This window comes from Carcharodon carcharias (genome assembly GCF_017639515.1).
Source record: "Carcharodon carcharias isolate sCarCar2 chromosome 27 unlocalized genomic scaffold, sCarCar2.pri SUPER_27_unloc_7, whole genome shotgun sequence".
In the NCBI taxonomy this organism is placed as follows: domain Eukaryota; kingdom Metazoa; phylum Chordata; class Chondrichthyes; order Lamniformes; family Lamnidae; genus Carcharodon; species Carcharodon carcharias.
The window spans coordinates 516,753-528,999 of record NW_024470651.1 but is presented as its reverse complement, the minus strand read 5'-3'; positions in this window follow the sequence as shown (position 1 = coordinate 528,999).

Here is a 12,247-nt window from a genome sequence, read left to right as displayed (position 1 = left end):
ATAATTCCAAGTCAGGATGGTGACTTACTTGGAGGGGAATTTCCAGGTGGTGGTGTTCCCATGTGTCTGCTGCCCTTATCTTTCTAGATGGTGGTGGTCATGGGTTTGGAAGGTGCTGTGAAAGGAACCTTGGTGAATTCCTGCAGTGCATCTTGTAGATGGTACACTCTGCTGCTAATGTGCGACAGTGATGGAGGGAGTGAATGTTTGTGGATGGGGTGCCAATCAAGTAGGATGCCTTGGTGTCAAGCTTCGTGTCTTTGTGTTTAGGAGCTGCACTCATCCAGGCAAGAGGAGAGTATTCCATCACAATACTGACTTGTGCCTTTAGCTGGTGGACAGGCTCTGGGGGGTCAGGAGGTGAGTTATTTATCGCACATTTCCCAGCCTCTCTGACCTGCTCTTGTGGCCACAGTATTTATATGGTTAGCCCACTTTAGTTTCTAGTCAATAGTAACCCCCAGAATGCTGACGATGCATTTATGATATATGATGCAAGTGTTTCAGCTGAAGAATTTTAGATAAATGGACTTATACAGTGGCAAAGAGTACCGCACGAATGAATTAAAAGGGTCAAAGTCTCGTCTCAAACCCGTTTCATTGTCTTGTGATTAAAGTAATACAACCCCACCCTCTGCTGGCACCTCACCGCCACTACAGGCGGTGCTGTTTGCCAGCCTCAGAGAAGTTCAGTTACTGTATGGTTGCATTTGAAAACATATTGTTAAATTATGAATATGGAACAATACTGTGTGGGATTGAAGTTTGCAGCAGGGTTCGCTCTTTTACCACCTGACGCTGTACATGAACTCTCTCATCATTCCCTATTGGAGGTATTGGCTGGAGCTCGTTGTTGGGAGTTATTTCAGACTGCAATTTGCAATTTTGGTGCCGTTATCAGACTCTAATCTCATTCACAATGGGAGTATTTAAACTTCGCTGTATTCTGTAATTCCTCTGCAATACATTGTCAATATTCAACCTGACACATTGGATCTTGTTAAAGCTTTCTCACTACTTATGTCTCTAAGATAATGTTCTCCGTTTCTCACATTCTTTGTCCTAGTGGGGAAATTATATATATCAAACACAAACAATATATGGGAGAGAAACTATTTTCACATCTTTACAGCCTGGTCAGAGAATCTAAAACACTGGGAACGTTTTCAGGATAGGGGCCGAACATTTTGGTCTGAGATGAGGAGAAATTACTTCACTCAAAGGGTTGTGAATCTTTGGAATTCTCTACCCCAGAGAGATCTGGATTCTCCATCCAATTTAGTTCGGGATAGGCAGAATTACAGTGTCTCGGGGATTTAAGGGATATGGGCAAAGGGCGGAAAGATGGAGTTGAAGCCCAAGTTCAGAATGACAGAGCAGATCAACGGCCATTCCACCTACTCCTGCTCCTATTCTTGTGTTCCTGTAAGAATCAATGTTAACGGCTTCCACGCTTTCGAGAGTCTGATCCGTAGATCGAACACCTATTGGAATATTAACCTGAAGTTTCCAGGTCCATTAGAGCAGGTTGGAAGGCGACAAGGCTGGCACTATGCCGGGGAAGGCGTCAGGAAAAGAGGAGAGAGGGAATTTGTGTCTGTCCCAGGGCCTCATTTGCTTTGCTCATTGTTGAAAGATAATCAACTGTTGTCAGTTAGAAACCAGTTTTTTTATTCTTTTTACCATACAGGTTTTATTTTTCCATATGTGACATTTCCTTCCTTCATTCCTTATCTCCATGTGGCAAATTTTGAATTCCTCTCCGAGGAATGTTATCCATTGGTTTTCTGCCTATTTTTCAAGTATTTAAATCCGCCCATAGCTTACCCTGATCAGATGTGTACCTATCATCTTCATTAGTCTTTTCCGCCGCTGCAGTTGTAAGCATTAATCTTCTGGCTTCATTTATTATCATCTTAAACTAATGAGGAATGGAACAGAACAATGTGGGATCCCAACGTTCATATTCTTCCAGTCCGAATACAATCCCTGTATCATTACAATCTGGAATCTATCAATCAACTAATTCCGATTCCCTTGCAGTCCTCCCCCTGATTGTGGCGATATTTCTTCCAGGGTCCCATCCTTTCCAGAGGAACTGTTTAGAAAGCCTGCAGGAATCCAAATGCATCACATCTACTGTCTATCTTGCCCCATGAATTTCGTTTTGCTCATGTTCAAAGTGATCAGTCAACTAGATAAGCAAGTCCTTTCCTTCATGGGCGCTTACTGGCTCCTTCTCTCCACATGCCCCATAAAAACTCTCCTTTCTTACGGGTTTAGGAGAGGTAACTCAGGGTCTGTGATTTCCTGACTCACTTTTGTGAACATTTTATCAAAGAACAATAAACGCTGCATTTTATTTTATCTGCTCGCCAGGCGTCTTTGCAGAATTCAATCATTTTTCACAGATTTATGACTGGGAACCTGCAGATTTCTTGCTTATTTCCATAAAAATCCTGGGATACATCTTATCTGGGCCGTGGAGTGATTCAGCTGAATTTCCACAGCTCTTCATCAACCATGCTGGTGCTAACATAATAAGTGTAGCGAGTAACCCCTGAAAGTCCTATGTTCTCATTTGCGGATCAACTGTACATATTAACTGTTTCCTCTTTCATAGAAGATGAAACAAAAATACATATTTAATGCAATTATAGCCCGGCTAGCATCAGTTGTGTGCCCTCACTCGATCGTATTTTCACACTCCACCTATGTTATTTTCTTGCAACAACAACAAAAATATATTAGCGTTTTCAGCCTTTGCCATACCCTGTTTGAAAGGAGATTTGTTAAAGTTGTCTTGAATCATGACGATCCGGACAGAGTAGGCATGGAGAAAGTGTTCCAAATGGTGGAATAATTGGGCACAGATTTAAGATAATCAGGAAAGGAAGCAACGGCGACATTTAAAAATAAACTTTTTTTCGCGCAGAGTGGTTAGGATTTGGAGTGGACAGGCTGAGTGTGTGGTGGAGGCAGATTCAATTGATGCTTTCAAAAATAAATTGCATCATTTTTGGAAAAGGGAAAAATGCTGGACGAGGGGGAAAAGTGTGGAACTAGGTCAATTGCTACTTTAAAGGGTTAGCACAGGCCAGAGAAATGGCCTCTTACTTTTCTGTAAGAATTCTTCGATTCTATGATTGATGTCTGAAACAGTAAATTAAATCAGCATTTTCACAGCATCTGCAATAGCAAGGTCTGTCCAGCAGATGGAACCGAAACCGTGATTGTTCAAATTGCGTGAAGCAGGCATTTCTCAATGGTTGCTGCATTGGCCCTGTCTCCACTCATATCAAACTAGACCCCGTGCCTGTTTAAATAACACTAGGTCGTGTCATTGATTATATTAGAAGAGGTTGTGTCTCACTTATTTCTGTATTCGTCCCAATCTCTGCTGTTAGCATACTCAACCAAGGCCCTCTTTCTGTTCTGTGAGACACTCTGAGTTATGACTGCACGGTACCATGTCTCAGCTAACATGACAAAATCTCATGTCCCAATTGTTATTTCCTTGTACAATGTCTCCCTTTGTACTAAACTGGAACATGTGCCTGTTTGCATTACACGAGGCTTTCCCTCAGTTATTACTTGAGTTGACCCTGCCATGTTTATATTAAGCTAGAGGAAGTAACAGTTAATGCTGCAAAAGTCCATGTTCTGTTTATATAACACGATGCCCTGTCTCTGTTGTTAGTGCTGACAGGCTGGTTAATAAAGCAGATGGTATCTGAGGCTTTATAAATTGGGGCACGGAGTTCAAAATCAAAGAGTTTTGCGAACACTGTTAAAGTCTCAACATGAGCATTTGCGTCCAGTTCTGGGCACCACACTTTAGGAAAAGTGTGAACATATCAGTGAGAGAGTAGGAAAGATTCACGAGAATGGCTCCAGGGATGGGGACCTTCAGTTAAACTGGCAGATTAGAGGAATTGGGAGTGTTTTCTATAGAGAACAAAAGATTGAGGCAGAACTTATAGATGTATTCAAAACCTAGATGGGTCTGGACAGAGTAGAAAGCAGAAAACGGTCCAGTTGGTGGAAGGATCTAGAACCAAGGGGTACAGGTTTAAGGTAATTGGGAGAATAAGCATTAGCGACATGAGGAAACGCTTTTATTCATGCAGCGAGTGGTTAGGACCTTGAATGGACTGCGTGAGGATGTGGTGGAGGCCGTGACAATTGAGTCATTCAAAATGGAGTTGGATAATTATATGAAAAGGAGGGAAACATCTGGCCTACGGGGAGCAGACAAAGGGTGGCAGGAGATGAATTAATCCTTCACAGGTCAAGAACAGTAAGAACGAACGGAATGGCCTTTAAATAGTGATAATACTACGAATATTACAGGGTTTTATGTTGATATGAAATAATATTTATGTTATCTTTGCAGCTCAATTTGAGTTTCTGCTACTGAGGCTATATAGATTTTAGGCTGGGAGCAGGAACCGGTGTTATTGCCTGAATTACTTTAAGGTACCAAGAAGCTTAGGTTCAATGAATTATATTTGTTTTATTTGAATTGCACAATTGAGGGATTCTTTGTCAGTTCCAAAGGGATAAACAAAAAAGGTGAATTCAGCAGCTTTAACTTCACATGACACCTCATATTAAAACTATGTGTGACTTGGTTCAATTGATTAACTATATCCGTAGAGCAGAAGATCTGTATTGGAGGGCAGCCTTTGTCTTGACATAACTGTAGGAAGGTGTTATTAACATTTACTATTAATGTATCGTATCTCTGGTATGGTGCTAAAACAAGCGTTGACGTGGCTATATATGGTAAGTTGTATTATTGATAAGAAGATGCAAAATTGTTTGCAATAGCTCTGCATTTACAAGGGTGTGTTATTTGCTCACAATTGAATATACATCCTGGAGCCCAGGGAATAAGAAATGCAGATTTGTCTTCAGTGTTCATGGCTTTAGATACAGAGTTCAGTTTCCGGTCAATGGTAACCCCAAGAATGTTGATAGTGCAGGTTCTAGCGATGGTAATGCCATTGAATGTCAAGGGATGGTGGTTAGGTTCTCTCTTGTTGGAATTTGTCATTGTCTGGCACTTGTGTGGCACGAATGTTATTTTCCACTTGTCAGCCCGAGACTGGATATTGTCCATGTCTTGCTGCATTTGGACATGGACTGCTTCAGTATTTGAGGATTCATGAATGGTGCTGAACATTGTGCAATCATCAGCGAACATCCCCACTTCTGACCTTATGATGAAGCAGCTGAAGATGGTTGGGCCTAGGACACTACCCTGAGGAACTCCTGCAATGATGTCATGGAGCTGAGATGATTGACCTCCAGCGACCACAATCATCTTGCTTTGTGCTCGGTGTGACTCCAACCAGCAGAGAGTTTTCCCCCCAGTTCCCATTGACTCCAGTTTTGCTGGGGCTCCTTGATGCCACAAATGGTCAAATGCTGCCTTGATGTTAAGGGCCGTCACTCTCACCTCACCTCAGGAATTCAGCTCTTTTGTCCATGTTTGAATCAAGGCGTTAATGATGTCAGGAGCTGAGTGGCCCTGGCGGAACCCAACTGAGCGGCTATGTGCAGGTTATTGCTAAGCAAGTGTCACTTGATAGCACTGTTGATGACCTATTCCATCACTTTACTGATGATCGAGAGTAGACTGATGGGCTGGTAATTGGTCGGGTAGGACTTATCCTGCTTTTGTGTGCAGGACATTCCTGGGCAATTTTCCACATTGGGTAGTTGTAGTTATGCTGAAGCAGCTTGGATAGGGGCACAGGATGGAGCACAAACCTTCAGTACAATTGCAGAACATTGTCAGGGCCCACAGCCTTTGCAGTATCTAGTCCCTTCAATCAGTTCTCAATATCACGTGGAGTGAATCGAGTTGGCTGAAAACTGGCATCTGTGATCCTGGAGACTGCTGGAGGAGGCTGAGATGGATCATCGACCAGGTATTTCTGGCTGATTATTGCTGCGAATGATTCATGCTGATGTGCTGGGCTCCTCCATCAGTGAGGATGGGGATATTTGTGGAGCCTCCTGGTCCAGTGCAGCCCTGAGAACACAATCAGCTTTAGATCCAGAATACTGAACTTCAGCCCAGTTACAGGGATAATGATCATCAGCAGGAAAAAAACCTCAACTATCAGAATGGACATGGTTCAGTCCTGGGTGTGATTAACAGCAGCAAAACAGCAGAATCCAACCCCTAAAGTCACTGATGAACTCGCTGGTGTCTCTGCAGTTGGGATGAGTGAGTGAATTTCTTCCCACAGTCAGAGCAGGTGAATGGCCTCTCTCCAGTGCGAACTCGCTGGTGTGCTTTGAGCTGGGCTGAAGACCTGAATTTCTTTCCACAGGAAGTACAGCTGAACGGCTTCTCCTCAGTGTGAATTCGCTGGTGTCTCAGCAGGTCAGATGACTGAGTGCATCCCTTCCCACACTCGGAGCAAGTGAACGGTCTCTCTCCAGTGTGAACCCGCCGGTGTCTCAGCAAGTCAGATGACTTAGTGAATCCCGTCCCACACTCAGAGCAGGTGAATGGTCTCTCGCCAGTGTTAATATGCTGGTGTGCTCGCAGATTGGCTGGCTGAGTGAATCCTTTCCCACACTCGGAGCAGGTGAATGGCCTCTCCCCAGTGTGACTGCGCTGGTGCTTTTGTAGCTGAGATGGGTAATTGAATCCGTTCCCACATTCCTCACATTTCCACGGTTTCTCCATGGTGCAGGTATCCCTTTGTCTTTCCAAATTGGATGATCAGTTGAAGCCTCGTCCACACAGAGAAGACATGTACAGTTTGTCCCCGCTGTGAATGGTGGAATGTTATTTCAGGCTGTGTAACTGGTTAAAGCTCTTTCCACGGTCAGTTCACTGGAACACTCTCACTCGGGTGTGTGTGTGTCTCGGTGCTTTTCCAGACACACTGATGTTTGAAATAGTTTCCCACAGACAGAACAGACAAACATTTCTCCCTCCACCTTCAAAGACAGATGATATTCAGGTCCTGATGAATCGAGTGACACTGTCAGATCTTGATGTGATGTTTGGTTTGAGTTCCCCGTTTGCAAGTCGACCCCTTCCAATACCCTGTAAAAGGAGTTTACAAAAGTCATCACTGTCAGTGCAGGATAGAAATTCAGAACAAACAATTCTAGTTTCTCTGGAACATTTCTTCCACTCTTGTTTCTCCAAAGCTGCAAATCCGCGTCCCACACACTCTCCCTCCTCCCTGTGCTGAAATCCAAACAGAGATTTGCGCAATTCTTTCTGTATATTTTTAACAAATTTGTACAACTGGAGATAACAATATGTTTGATCATTCAATTCAGTCATTATTCGTGACAAAACATTAATCTGAAACCCCCTGACCGACCAGACAGAATAGCAGTTGTTAACCTTGTGTCCAAAACCCACAGTATGGAGATTTAATGAGTGATTGTGAAGGTGGTTTCTCCAAACCTCCCAGGGTTTCGTTCCTTCCTTCTCTCTGGGATCAGTCTCCTGGCCCATTCTGGTTCTTGCTTCTCTTGCTGATGACTAATTAACTCCAATTAAACACTGAGAAGACTGAAGACACTGTTTTCGGTCCCTGCTCCAATCTCCATTCCCTAGATACCAACTCCATCTCCCTCCCTGGGAACAGTCTGAGATTAAACCAGTCTGTTCACAACCTCGGTGTTACATTCGATCTCAAGATGAGCTTCTGACCTCATATCTGTGCCATCAATAGGATCGCCTGTTTCTACCGTTGTAATATCACCCGACTTCACCCTGTCTCAGTGCAACTGCTGCTGAAACCCTCATTCATGCCATTGTTACCCCCAGACTTGACTATTCCAACACACCCCTGGCTGGGCTTCCACATTCTACCCTTCATAAATTTGAAGCCATCCAAAGCTCTGCTGTCTGTGTCTTCACTCACACTGAGTCCCATTCCCCTAACACCCCTCTGCTTCCTGACCTGTCTTGGATCCCGGTCAAGCAACAAATTCATTTTAAAATTCTCATCCTTGTTTTCGAATCCCTCCATGGCCTCACCGCTCCCTATCTCTGTAATCTCCTCCAGCCCCACAACCCTCTGAGATAACTGCACTGCTCGAATTCTGGATTTTTGTGCATTCTCTATTTTAATGGCTCCACCATTGGTGACCTTGCCTTCAGTTCCGTCATCACCAAGCTGTGAAATTCTCTCCCTACACCTCTCCCTCTGTTTACCACACTTTCCCCTTTTAAGACACTTGACTCTTGCTAAAACATGATGCTATGTTAAAACCTTTTAACTTGTACTCATCAGAACAGATGCAGGAACACCAAATTTCAAAGATTATCAGTCGGGCTCATAACGTGGCTCACTTATGCTTGCTACAAGCTACATATATTCATACACAGGGAACTGTCCACTGCAGACAGAAGGGACATGTCCAGGGATGGGGCCGTTTGTTGAATTAAACAAAAACATGGAGGATGGTAGCTCTTTGGTGCATTCTCCATGGTGATTCCTTGACCAATCAGAACTGACTGGCCAACCAGTCAACACCCTTTCCACATGCAGCATCAATTGTTGTTCACTCAGAAATGTGGTTTTCTTGTATCTGTCCAGATGAGTGCAACACGAAAACCTTCAACAGTGTGTCTCTTTTCAGCAATACTTAAATTCTGTACTACTGAGTGACTGTGGGTTTATAATTCTATTGCAGCTGATCTAAAAGTCCCGGTGATCGCACATTTTATGAATGTCTCCCTCAGGTCCTGGTGTAAACCCTGTTGTTCATTGCGCCAAAGGGCGAAGAATGCACATGTGCCCATAACACATGTTTGAGGGAGGGGCAGGACTAGCAGCTCAATATTCCAAGGTATAAAATCTTCAGGCGAGAGAGGAGGGGTGTGGGTGGACGTTTGTAAAAGTGGTGGTGGTGTCACAATATTGATCAAGGAATCAATTACTGCAGTAAGGGGGGATGTTATCTTAGAAAGTTCCTTAAATGAGGCCATGTGGGTAGAACTTATAAAAACAAAAGTGGGCAACAACATTGCTGGGAGTGTACTATACACCCCCAAACAGTCAAGGAGAGATAGAAGGCCGGATATGTAGGTAAATCTCAGAAGTGTAATAAAAGTAGGGGATTTCAACTTCTCCAATATTAATCAGTAGGAGTGTCAGTCAGGAGCATTTCAGTGATAGTGACCACAACTCAGTAAGATTTAAGGTAGTTATGGAAAAGGACAAAGATGGACCAGAAATAAAGGCTCTGAATTGGGGGAAGGCCAATTGATAAGACAGGATCTGGCCGAAGTGGACTGGGAGCAGGTATTTCTAACAAAACCTACATCAGAGCAGTAGGAGTCAGAGAGAGCGCAAGGCCAACATGTTTCCATAAAGGTGAAGGGTGAGACCAACAAGTCCAGAGAAACCTGGATGTTGAGGAATTTACAGGATTAGATAAGGAAAGAAAAGGGAAGCTTGTGGTAGATACTGAGGGCTCAAAACAGCGGGAACCCTTGAGGAGTATAGAAAGTGCAGGGGGCTACTTAAAAAAATAATTAGAGTGAAGAGGGGGCATGAAAAATACCGCTGGGTAAAATAAGTTAAAATCCAAAGGCATTTTATAAGTATATTCAGGGCAAGAGGATAACCAGGGAAAGATTAGGTTCCATCAGGGCCCAAAATGGCAATCTGTGTGAGGAGCTGGAAGATGTAGGTGAGGTTTTAAATGAGTACTTTGCATCTGTATTAACTATACAGAAGGACAATGTAGGTATAGAAATCAGGGAGGGGGACTGTGATATACCTGAACAAATGAGTATTGAGAGGGAGGAGGTATTAGTGGTTTTATTGGGCCTTAAAAGTGGATTAATCCCCAGGCCCAGATGAGATGTATCCCAGGTGCTGTGGGAGGCAAGGGAGGAGATTGCAGGGCCCCTGACATTAATTTTCAAATCCTCTCTGGCCACAGGAGAAGTACCAGAGGACTGGAGGACAGCTAATGTGGTACCATTATTAAAGAAGAATGGTAGGGATAAACCAGGGAGCTAATAGGTCAGTGAGTCCAACATCAGTGGTAGGGAAACTTTTGGAAAACATTCTGAGGGACAGAATTAATCCCCACTTGGAGAGGCAAGAATTAATCAAGGATAGTCAGCATGGCTTTGTCAGGGGAGATCATGTCTAACAAATTTGAATTTTTCGAGGAGGTGTAGATGAGAGTAGTTCAATTGATGTCATCTACATGCATTTCTGTTAGGCTTTTAACAAGGTCTTGCATAGGAGACAGGTCAAGAAGTTAAGAGCCCATGAAACCCAAGGCAATTTGGCAAATTGGATCTAGAATTAGCTCAGTGTCAGGAGGCAGAGGGTGATGGTCAAAAGGCTGTTTTTGTGACTGGAAGCCTGTGTCCAGTGGTGTACTGCAGGGTTCGGTGCTGTGTCTCTTGCTGTTTGTCGTGTACATTAATGATCTAGACATGGATGTAGGAGGTATGATCAGTAAGTTCACAGATGACACAAAAATTGATGGTGTGATAACTAGCAAGGAGGAAAGCCTTAGACTATAGGACGATATAGACGGGCTGGTCAGATGGGCAGAACAGTAGCAAATGAAATTTAATCCCATAAAGTATGAGGTGATGTGTTTTGGGAGGACTAACAAGGCAAGGGAATACACAATGAATGGTAGGATCCTAGGAAGTACAGAGGATCAGAGGGACTTTGGTGTGCATGTCCATAGACCCTTGAAGGCAGCAGGACAGTTAGATAAGGTGGTTAAGAAGGCAAATGGGATACTTGTCTTTATTAGTCGAGGCATTGAATATAAGAGCAGGGAGGTTATGATAGAGCTGTATAAAACGTTAGTTAGGCCACATCTGGAATACTGTGTGCAGTTCTGGTTGCCACTCTATAGGAAGGATGTGATTGCACTGGAGAGGGTGCAGAGGAGATTCACCAGGATGTTGCCTGGGCTGGAACGTTTCAGTTGTGAAGAGAGACTCGATAGGCTGGGGTTGTTTTCCTTAGAGCAGAGAAGACTGAGGGGGGCTCCTGATAGAGGTGTACCAAATTGTGAGGGGCATAGATAGGGTGGATACGAAGAAACTTTTCTCCTTAGTGGAGGGGTCAATAACCAGGGGGCATCGATTTAAGGGAAGGGGCAGGAGTTTTAGAGGGGATTTGAGGAAAACCTTTTTCACCGAGAGGAAGGTTGGAGTCTGGAACTCACTGCCTGAAAGGGTGATAGAGGCAGGAACCCTCACAACATTTAAGAACTATTTAGATGAACACTTGAAACACCTCAGCTTACAGGGCTATGGGCCAAGTGCTGGAAAATGGGATGAGAGTAGATCGGGGCTTGATGACCATATGATGGGCCAAAGGTCCTCTTTCCATGTTGTAAAACTCTGATGTCCCATCAGCGTGTTCACACTGACGAGAGACCGTTCAGATGTTTTCACTGTGGGACTGGGTGCAGGCCATCAAGGGACCTTATTCAACACAAGTGCAGTCACGAGGTGACATCATCCAAAAAGCACCGTGTTAGTCTTCACATGTAAACTGACAACGCCCAGCTCTACCTCACCACCATCCCTCTCCATTCCTCCATTGTTACTAAATTATCAAACTGTTTATCCCACATCCAGTACTGGATGAGCAGAAATTTGCTCCTTTTAAAAATTGGGAAGATCAAAGCCATTCTCTTCAGTCACCACTACAAATTCCGTTCCCTAACTACCCAGTCCATCCCTATGAGGTAACATTGGGATATGTTGTTCTATGTTTGTCAAGCCAGGAATCTTTGTTCCTAAATGTGAGGGAGGGAGATAGCTATTCCAATTACATTCAATACATTTCTGATGATTTTATAAGGTTAATTAGACAGTGATTTCTTACGGATCTCCCCAGCTTGAGAAGGGAAAATCCTTATTGACTTCTCACAACTGATTTCTGACTAACCACACTATTTCTAAGCTCAGAGCTTGTTTTCCTAATTGGGATTCCTAATCCCAAACCATAGATAACATACTAAAGCTTCTAGAATGATCAGAATCATCAACACAAACCCTTGAGCTGCCACCAAGAGTAAATGTCAAAACTTTTCCACTAAAATGTGATAACTATCGACTTAGATTCATCCTCCCCACCTGTCGATCATCTCACACAATCTAAATTATTGGCATGTGGTAAATACATCTGGTTCAAACAGAAGTTCATGCACGGACTTTAAAGATTCTCTAGCTCTCTGTTCACCTGCATCCACCTTGTGGATA